Here is an 11165-nt window from a genome sequence, read left to right as displayed (position 1 = left end):
GCCCGTTCTCCACTGATGTTCTGGCCACTTTAACTCTGTTTCTGTTGGTGCTGCTCAACCCTGCAGCGTCCCGGGATGTGCGCCCCACACCCGGCGTCCCAGCCCTCACTTCCAGGGCCGGCGTGTCTCTGTCCTTTGTGTTTCTAATGCCGCCAGCCGCCCCGCGCGCTCCCGGATCTCCCGGTCTCAGTCTGGATCCAGTGAGCGCACCGGGATTCCGGGGTTCCGCGAGATGCCTGGTGGCGCGCGCACCCGGCTCACGGTCTCAGTCTGCTGTTTTGCGGGTGCCGTCCGCGAGCCCCGCCCGCTCTCCCGTGCAAGTGGCTAACGCCTCCCCGCCCCCGGCACCCGCCCACGGCGGCTCCCTCCCCCTTCCGTTTATCTTCCGATATCTGTGCACAGTTTCATGGCTCCCCGCTTCATACCTCAATACTCAGCGCTGGAGATGTTCATTTGTAGAGATCCAGATGCGTCTTCCTGCGTCTCAGGCTGGTTCCGTGGTTGTTTAGGCTGCTCTGGTACCTATCCAGCTCGACTCGGGGGACCGGCTGAAAACGGTGTCTCCTACTCCTCCGCCATCTTAACTCCTCCCGAGGTATGTTCACTTTAACCCTGCTTTGTTGAGGATTTTTATCATGAATGAATGTTGTACTTTGTCAAATACTTTTTCTGCATCTGTTGAAACAATCATATGGTTTTCATCCTTTCTCTTATTGATGTGATGTATCATGTTGATTGAATTGTGAATATTGAACCACACTTCCATTTCTGGAATATAAATCCCACTTGATCATGGTAGATGATTTTTTCAATGTGTTGTTGGATTCAGTTTGCTAGTATTTTCTTGAGGGTTTTTGTATCTATGTTCATGAGAGATATTGGCCTGTAGTTCTCTTTTTTTGTAGTAATATATTTGGTTTTGGTATCAGTGTAACACCGGCCTTTTAGAATGAATTTGCAAACTTTCCTTTTAAGGGTGGGGACTCATTTTCCTATCATTCTCCTGGATCTCCCAGAGCCTAGCCTGGTGATTTTTAAACTTCCATTTGTTTTGCCCTGCTGATTGTAAGAAGTAATAAAATTAAGCCCCTGTTTTTTAAAAGCCAAATGTTATGGGGATTCATCTTCCCCATGTAGGTTCCCATGCCTGGGGTTTCTGATGTGAGGGTCTGTTTCTTTCCCTTCCCCATGCCTGCAGCATCCCTTCCTCCCCCAGGCAGTCCCACAAGTCCCATTAGTTCCAGACCCTGACTCTGCCCTTCCTACACTCTTCGATGTGGCCTCTTCTCACATTTAGCTGTGGAGAGTCAGTCTGCAAGCCTTTGGGTCATTTTATGGTTTGCTTACACCAATGTGAGTGTTACCTAGTTGTATCTGTGGGAGGAGGTGGACTTAGGATCTTCCTACTCTGCCATCTTCCCTTGAAGTCCAAATTTTCTTTAATTTCTTAAGGAAAACAGTTTAGCTATCTCTTTGTCTTACTCCTTATCTATGTCCCAAATTGCCCAATAAGTTATTTGGCTAACCCAGCTGTTCTCCAGCTCTTTGGACTTAGAATACCTTAAAATATCTGTCAAAATTATAGAAAGTTGAAATTCATTTTTATTTACTGTGGACTTGCATTCATTTATTCTAAATTATTTATCATTCAAAATGATACTTTCAAGGTAAAAAAAAGTTATAAAGAGAAGACGACACTTTAAATTTAAGACATAAAGGGATTCAGTGTTACTAGGTACTCAAGATAATTTGACTACTGTGATTAGTTCTTAAATTTGATGAATTAAATTTCCTGTAAAGAGATGTGTCATGAAGCATTGACTTTCTGACAGAAGAAAACATTTAAATTTGTTAATAGAGAAACTTTTTCCATAAATAAATTCAAGAATGAATTTATTGAATGAGTCATTAAATAAGAGATGATATGACTTGCAGAAGATATATAAATGCTGTTAGAATGGACAGCTCTTGAATCGACATTCTATAAAGCCTGAGGACATAAGGTTACATTGTAAGGGAAATTCCGTGGAACAGTAGAAACCACATTGGACCTGGAATCAAAAGATATGAGTTTGAATTCTGATTTACAACTTTGGGGGATTTTGTTAAAGCTTATTGATCTCTCTGAGCAACATTTTTTATCCCTAAAGAATAATACCTGCTCATGGGTCTTTTTATGAAAATAAAATAAATTAATATATGAAAGTTCATAGCTTTGCCTGGCTCAAACTAGAAGATCATTAAATGTTTCTTAAGTTTTAGTCTGTGAAGAAGAGGAAGATATGAAAATATATTCATCTATCAATTACATATATTTTTTACATGGCATTTAGCCTTATTTTTGCATTTCATATACATAGTTTTCCTTCTCTCGGGAATCTTGTTTCCATTTTAGAGAGAGAAAATAGGAATTCTGATTGAGATTGTCCCATAGAGATTTATAGACTCAAAAATAAAACAAAGTAAAACAACAGTAGTACCATTCAGCTTGATTGTTCTTGTGATGATGAGATCCTTGTTTTCAGAGGCACTCCCTGCAAGTTCCACTGTGGGCTGAGCTCTCTCTACCCCTGAAGCTTGAGACTAGTAAACTTCACAGCTTTACAGACAATGGAGCAGAGTGTTTCCCCTGGCCCCAACAGAGAGCTGACAACTTTCCATATTAGCCCATAGCAATGAAACTGCTATACACTCACCACACAGGGAGAGAACGCAGCTGCTCAAGGAGTATCAGAAGCTCCTCCCTCAACCCCATAGTAAATCTGTCTATGTGTGCACAACAAAATATGAAAACACATCTAAGGAAAACTAAGAACATTCAGTTGAGTCCCTCAGAGGGCTAACTTTCAACTTAAAATATTTACCAAATGAATTAAGGAAAAGAATTTTCACTATTGAAACCCAAAATGGAAGGTCGAAAGATTAAGCAGAAGAAATATTTCAAAGTACAGAGCAAAAATACAAATGCATTAAAAAAAATCAGGAATGCATGAAAAACTTGGAGATAGAGCTAATAGACCTAACTTACACATAATGGCAATTCCAGCAGAGCTAAAAGGAATATATGGACAAGAGACTATAATTTAAGAAAGGAAAAGGAGAAGAAAATTTACCTGAGTTAAAGAATTACCTGAATTTGCTGACTAGAGAGGCTTGTTGAGATCTGGAAAGGAATGACTAAAAACAAAAGATCACAAATTCCTACACATATCTCGATGAAATTTCTGAACTCTAAGACTAAGAGGAAAACTCATAAGTTTCCAATAAGAATGAAAATTGCTTACAAAAGATAAGCATTTTTATATCAGACTTCTCAGTAGCAGCAATAAAATTAGACATACTAGAATAAAACTTACAGACTGATGAGAAGAAAGGACTCCAGCCTAGGAATCCCTTATCTGGGCATGATGTTCTCTCCTGGTTTGGCTGAAAGATAGTTGATGGTAAATTCAAAGACTATGTATTTATGTTACTACTCCGTCTGAGAAAAACACTCAAGAATAGACATAATAAATTAATCAGAATAGGAATTCCAAGACAGAAGAAGTGTAAAAGGAGAGCCATTGGTTATAAGTAAATAGTTGTGCATCTTGCATAGTTAAATCTAAATGAATAAAAATAGGGGAATGCTAAATAATGATAATCAAAAAGAAGAAATACACTGCAATCAGGACAATCCTGAGGAGGTTGGGTAGGGAGTATGTGGGGGGAAAACAGTGGCCCCTCAAAGATGTCTATGTCCTAATCCCTGGAATCCATGAATGTGCTATGTCTCATGGCAAAAGGGACTTTGAAGATGTGATTAAGTTATAAACCTTGAGATGGGAAAATTATTCTAGATTATCTGGGTGGACCCAATCTAAGCATATGAATTCCTTTACACAAAACTTTCGTAGGTGTGGTCAGCGGGAAGTTTAAATACAGACGAATGACTAGAAATATGCAACATTGCTGGCTTTGAAGAAGAAGTAAGGGGCCATGAGCCAAGGAATGTGAGAATCCTTTAGAAACTGGCAAAGTAAGGAGTCAGATTCTTTCCTAGAGCCTCCAGAAAGGAACGCAGTCCCACTAACACCTTGATTTTAGGCCTTGAAGTCTGTGTCAGACTTTTAACCAACAGAACTCTAAGATAATAAGTATGTGTTGTTTCAAGTCATCAAGTTTGTGGTAATTCGTTACAGCAGTATTAAGACACTAATACCCTAGATTCTGCCTCACTCTACTGCAGACGGCTGCCCTTGAAATGAGACCATGCAGCTATTGATAACATTGTATGGGACTAGGCCGATCTATTTTATTTGAAAACAGGAATAGTCACCTGGGTTAAAAAATATATCTAGGTATATACTGCTTATAGGAAATACCCTGAAGACAAAGTGATAAAATATGAAAAATAAAAAGATATAAGAAGAGTTAACACTGGCAATATCAATATCAGTAAGGGAGATTTTTAAGGCTAAAAGCCCTAAACAGGAAAGATATTGTAAATAAATACAGTAGAATTCACAAAGATAGAACAGTGTATCGTATGCAACAAACAGTATGGCAACCAAATTAAAAAAAAAAAAAACTTCTATTAGAAGTTCAAAGAAAATATTAAAATATAGCTATAATGGAAGATTTTAATATAGGTCTTTGAGAACTAGACAAATATTATAAACCAAAAATAAGTAGGAATTGTGTTTAGAATAATCCAATCAGAGATATATATATTGGAATATTTACAAAATCAGCCATGTGGTAGCACATGGCGCAAACAGACACACACAAACACACAAAGCCGTAAAAATTTCAAAGGACTACTATATTTTTAGGTTGCCTTTTTAAAAATTTAACTCAGAATAAAAAAAAAGAGCTGAAAAACAACTTATATCTCTGAGTCTTAAGAAACATCCTCCTAAATAACTCTTGGAGAAAATAAAAGTCATTTGTGGATATACTGTCTAGAAAGCAAGAATTAGGAGAACACATCACACTGAAACTTATGAGTAGTAACTTATATTCAGAAAATGTATGGTCTTGAATGCCTAAACATGAAAAAACCTTAAATTCATTTTGGGAAATAGAAGGAAAAGATAAACCAAAATGAGAAAGTGAGGCAAGTGTCCTGCGCATATGTATTAAAGTGTAATGTCATATACGTGGAATGCACATGCTGCATTTCGTGTTGAATTATTTACTTATCCACCCCTTTCATGATAAACACGTTTGAAAATAAATTCTGTAGTATTACCTCCCAAACACATGACCCCCTTAGAAGGAAAGAAAATTAATTGGTTAATTCCTATATATGTCTATAGCCATAATATTAGTTTAAATTCTTGGACTCTTTTTATCAGATTTAATAAGGGAAACTAGAGATCTTTCCATTTTCCCCCCTAAAATGGCAATAGTTTAATAAATAATACCTTTATCTTTAAATTAAGGATGAACTCAACTGTGAAATAATCTCTTATCTCTGTGGTCATTTTTAAATGGCACCTCCTTAATTATTTTCCTAAATCCTCCGTAATAATTGATCTTTAATTTTTTTAAACTTTTTTAGGGGATTGATTTTGAATTTTATTTAGTATTCCCTTACAGTACTTTAAAACCCTCCTTAATTTTTGGTTCTCCTTGATTGTCTTTATCCACATTTCTAGTCCCATCTTGTATTATCCTGCTTCATGCTCATGGTCAGTCCTCATCAAATTACCAACACCTTACATGTTCATACTCTTCTCTGAATATTCTCTTGACCTTCATGCTCTGATTGAACTTAGGTTTCCCCTTAGGTTACCACTTCCTGTGAAGTGCTCTCAGACTAGGGAAAGGTTCAGTGTCCTGCTTGCTCTTTACTGCTGTTTACAAACCAATTCTTCTTCTGTGCATCTGTACAACCCTGGGTGACTTAGAGCAGCATTCCTTTTTGGGAGTCCTCTATAACCCATTCTTCCTTGTTTCTTCAAGTTTTTCACATGTGGCTCCCTGTATTGTTTTCAGTGATACCTTTGCCATACATATGATGGCCACGTGTCCGGGTTTGCCTAAGCCTGGAGAACAGTCCCAGGGAAAACCATCCCTATTTGTCTGCAGCTGAGAAGCTTGCTGGGACACAAGACTTTCACTGCTAAAACTGGGAAATTCTCAACCAAACAGAAGAGTTTTCTCTAGCTTGTCCTAAGTCTTGGTGACCTTAGGGTTCATGTAAATGATCCCTCCAAGTAACTTGGCCTCTGAGTTCCTTAACTCCTCTTGTGCAATAGTTGCATCTTCATCAGAACTTAAGTCACACTCTCTCTCATAGAAAATCCTAGGACATGTTAATATGATAACTGCACAACCTTCATAATATGAGTTTCAACCCTTCTTCTCTCTGATTATGGTCTCCTCGATCAGCGTACTCTATTATCTAAATTTCAAAACCTCTGTAACTCTATTCACAGAGATATGCAATCAAATGATCACTTTTACAAGATGTCTCAATTTTGTATGTTTTCTCTTTCCTTCTTACTTGGTTAGGCTCCATATCCCATCACTTTAATTTTTGTTTTCATATACTCTTTTCTCCTGTGCCTTTGTCTCCCTGCATCGTATCTGTCTGGCAGGACCTGTTTCACTCCAACCCTCTGCCTATTCTCAGTCCACACTGCAGAGTTTATGTTCATGGCTGGAAAAAAAGACAAGACCGTGTTGACTTTTCTCCCTTTAATTTCAAAACTAACCTCTGTGTTGCCTGCCAGTCTGGTAACATTTCCCCAGGACACCCTTTCTCCCATCCTCTGAGATGATTATGTCACAAATTATCCTCTCTCCTCAGACCTCTAGCACCTTTTCTTCTCTCTTAGCTAATGACTTTGCTTTTTCTTTTATTGAAAACATTGAACCAATGAGAACATCCACAAGCTCACTCCCTAGCTCCTACTTCAACTAGATTTAAAGCCATATACTTGGCCCTCCCAGCTGTTACTGTGACTCTGAGGCCACTCTCCACTTGTCTTCTGAATAATCCATTCTCTCACCTATTTACGGACTTAACTCAGCAATTATCCATTATCTTTCTCTCTACTAAGTTATACCTATCAACATGTAGCATGCAATAGTAATTCCCATCATAAAAAGTTCTTTCTGCGACCCTCCTTTCCATTCCAGCCATACTTTATTTTTCTGTTTCCCTTATATCAGAGCTCCATTAAAGAGTGGAGTTTCCATAGGAAACTCACTGTTTCCACTTCCTACTCTCTCATCCATTTCAAAACTCACTTTAATCATCCTTTCATATTCATTCCAGGAAAAAAACAAAAAACAAAACTCTTGTCAAGGTCACCTGTGGCCCTTACCTTGCGAAATCCAGGGATCATTCTCAGTCTCCATCTTACTCAGCCACTTGGTAGATTCCACAAACTGAACTCTTTTTCCTTGAAGAACTATCATGATTTGGCTTCTGGGGTGCCACTTTTGACTCTCATACCTCACTGGTCACGTATGCTGTCTTCTTTATTTGTTCTACCTTAACTCCTGACTTCTAAATTTCAGAGTATATCCTGCTCACTGCTAGGACATCTCACTACACTCCGTTACCTCACCTCCTCTTGTGGCATGAAGTATCATCTTTATCCTTGCTGTCTCTATATTTCTCAACTTTGACTCTTTTCCCCGAACTATAGATTAATATAATACTTCACGTGCTAGGACCAAATCCTTGGGGTCTCCCTTGACCTCTCTCTTACTCCCACATGACAAATTTAGTTTGTTAGCGAAAGTCCTTTTGGCTTCATTTTTAAGATATATAAAATATCCAACCATTCCAATAACCTTCTCCATAGCCATCCTAGTCCAAATCATCATGATCTCTTGAATGTATTTCAGTTGTTTTCTGTTTTCCCTGACTCTGCCTTTGATCCCCTAGACACAGCTGGCAGATGATGCTACTTCTTAAAGTATCCTCAGATGTCCTACTCTTTCTACTTAAAAAGTGATCTGTGGACCAGCAAACATTGTATTACCTATGAGCTTGTAAGAAATGCAAAATCTCAGGCCCTAACCCCAGATCTGTTGAATCAAAAATTAAAGTTTCATGAGATCCCCAGCTGGTTCATATTATGCACTAATGAGTTGCCCTATGAATTCTGCCCCTCCCCTACAATCACTATTATTTTCCAGATTTCTTGACACGCTCCCCCTTATTCCTGCCCTGGAGCCACTACATCTCGTCTTTCCTTGCTCCTGGCTGGCTCTCAAATATACCAGTGTTGGGGGAGGTCATTGAAAAGATGTGACAGCCAATTGACCCATGAGCTGGACCCAGTCTCCTCACCCTCTCCCCTGTCCTTGGAATGTGGGTTCTTGCTTTCCTTTCCTGCTCTCAGATTCTGCTTCAAGGACATAGCCATGAGATAGTGATATGGTATTAAAAACGTGACTGAACCCAGTTAAGGCCTCTTTATGATCTTTTAAGATGTGGCAGGCAGGTGAGGGGATTCATCTGCCTTGTTGCCACCTAAGACAAGCCTCATATGTAAGTTACCTTTGCTTATTAAAACTTCCACCTACCAACCTGGAGTGGCCTGTCTCTTTCTTAGGTCCCTCCCTCCCCTCCATGTCAGAGGGCTGGTTTCAGATTATATCGGGAAAGCTCCTGAGAGGGTTGTGAACCAACAACCAGTCAGGCTCAGTTGTTAAGGCCTTTGTGTTAACTTTGCATTAACTGTTCTTTCTGTCTGAAATGTGATTTCTCCAGATATCTACAGTGCTCTTTATTCGTGATTCTGCTCACATGTCACTCTTTTAGAGAGACCTTTGCTGATTAGCGTATCCGACAGAACTATCCCATTCCCCATCCCTGGGCTCCCTCTCCACTTCACCCAGCTTCATATTGCACAACTGATATATTATAAATGTATTTGTTTTTCATATGTCTCTCCATATTAGAATGTAAGCTTGATAAAAGTAGAGACTTTATTTTGTCTATGAAGGTAATGTCTGGTTCTAGCAGGCCATCAATAAAATAATTAAACAATTGCTGAATTAATGAATAGATGCAACATGTACTCCAGCCATATCTGATTCTTTGCCACCAGCTGTACACACTCTGTCTGTGCTCCTTCCTCTATCTTCCTCTGTTGAAATGCCATCCAGACCCCAAACCTCCACTCAAACTCTGTATCTTCCATGAGGCTTTCTTTAACTTCCCCAGATGAAAATAATTTTTCCTTCCTTTATCTCTGTTTAACTTTCTATCATCGTTATGGCAGCATCTACCACATGCCTCCTGCTTTGTGTATTCAAATTATCAATCATTTGTTTTATCAATCATATTGGGGTATTATTTATATTTCATAAAATACATGCACTATAAGCTTACTGTTTGAGGAGTTTGACAAATGCATACCCCATCTCACCACTAATCCAATCAGGATATAGACTATTTCCATCATCGTAGAGATTTCCGCTGTGCCTTTTGCAGTCAGTCCCCCTCACCCCACCAATTTCTGCATCGGGCAGTGACTAATCTGGCTCCCATTACTAGGGCTTATTTTGCCAAGTCTAGGATAGAATAAATCCTATAGTACAAATTCTTGAGTTTGATTTATTTCACTCAGCAAAATGTTTGAAATTCATCCATATTTCGTATATCAGTAGTTTCTTCTTTTTTACTGCTGAGTAGTATTTCATCAAATATACTACAGTTTGTTCATCCATTCTCCTGTTGGTAGACCATTTGGCCATTTCCAGTTTGGGCTACTTTGCATATAGCTGCAGTGAACATTTACATGTATTATTTTGCAGACATATGCTTTTATTGGTTTTGTGTAAATGCCTAAAAGTAGAAGAGATAGGTTTTATAATAAGTATTGTTTATCTTTGTAAAAATTGATAACATGTTTTTGAAGGTGGTTGTATAATTTATGCCCTCACCAGCAACCTATGAGAGTTTATTTTGAATTTCCCTGATGACTAATGGTATCTTTTCATGTACTTATTGCTATTCTTATATTTTCTTTTGTAAAATGCTATTCAAGTCTTTTGCTCATTTTAAAAAAAATGGTTTGCTTGTTTCTTTATCATAGAGTTGTAAGAGTTTTTCACATATTCTTTATATGCACTTATTTGATACATGTTTATGTATTCTAGATAGAAGTAATTTGTTAGAAATTGCAAATATTTTCTTCCATTCTTGCTTGGTTTTTAATTTTCTTAAAATTATATTTTAAAAAGTAGATGTTTAAATAATTTTTTTCTTAGTGCTTTTTGTGGTCTAAAAAAATGTATGTCTTTTCCAATGTCACCTTTTTAAAGTGAAGAATTTTGGGGCGCCTGGGTGGCTCAGTCTTAAGCGTCTGCCTTCGGCTCAGGGCATGATCCCAGTGTTCTGGGATCGAGCCCCACACAGGCTCCTCCGCTGGAAGCCTGCTTCTTTCTCTCCCACTCCCCCTGCTTGTGTTCCCTCTCTCGCTGTCTGTCTTTATCTCTGTCAAATAAATACATAAAATCTTTTAAAAAACAATAAAGTGAATAATTTTATCTCTGATTCTAGGCATTGTTCACAGGTATTCAATAGTGATGTCTATGTGATAGTTGAATTCATGATTAATAGAGCTGGAGGAACATGGATCTAATGCAGCTAATTGTCAGCCCATTTAGCTGATGATTAAGCACATAGGTGGCTAGCTCAAGCCATATGTGACACCATCAAACTGGGATTGAATCTGTCAATGTTGCCCCTTACTCTGATCTTAGCAGCTCCTGTTCTCTAGGCAGCAAAGAAGCAAGTTCGGTATTAGTCACACAGTTGCAAGCAACAGAAACCAGACCTGTTTTATGCAATAAATGAATTTATAGAAAGGCTATTGAGTAGCTTGACAAGATTAGGGGGGAACCTGCAAAAGTAGTCTTGGAAAGCAGGCAGGTACCAAGAGGGCTCTGGAGGCTAAAAGTCCAGAAGATTCTGGCATGATGCTTCCTCTGCTAGTGCTCAGTGGCTCTGCCGACGTTATCTCGGCTGCATGCCTCGACCGAACATCTAGATTGCTGTTGTCTACCAGCTAGAGTGAATTTTAATTCTTCCTTAAATTTTGCATTATTTGTTCATGTCTTAACATTTTGAATAGAAATGTCAAATTCATTGAACATACATTTATTAATCATGTTTTTGCATCTTAAGTAGTGTTCTGGGATGTACTAAT

This window comes from Ursus maritimus, unplaced genomic scaffold (genome assembly GCF_017311325.1).
Source record: "Ursus maritimus isolate PB19 unplaced genomic scaffold, ASM1731132v1 scaffold_26, whole genome shotgun sequence".
Taxonomy (NCBI): Eukaryota; Metazoa; Chordata; class Mammalia; order Carnivora; family Ursidae; genus Ursus; species Ursus maritimus.
This window is presented reverse-complemented; position numbering follows the sequence as displayed.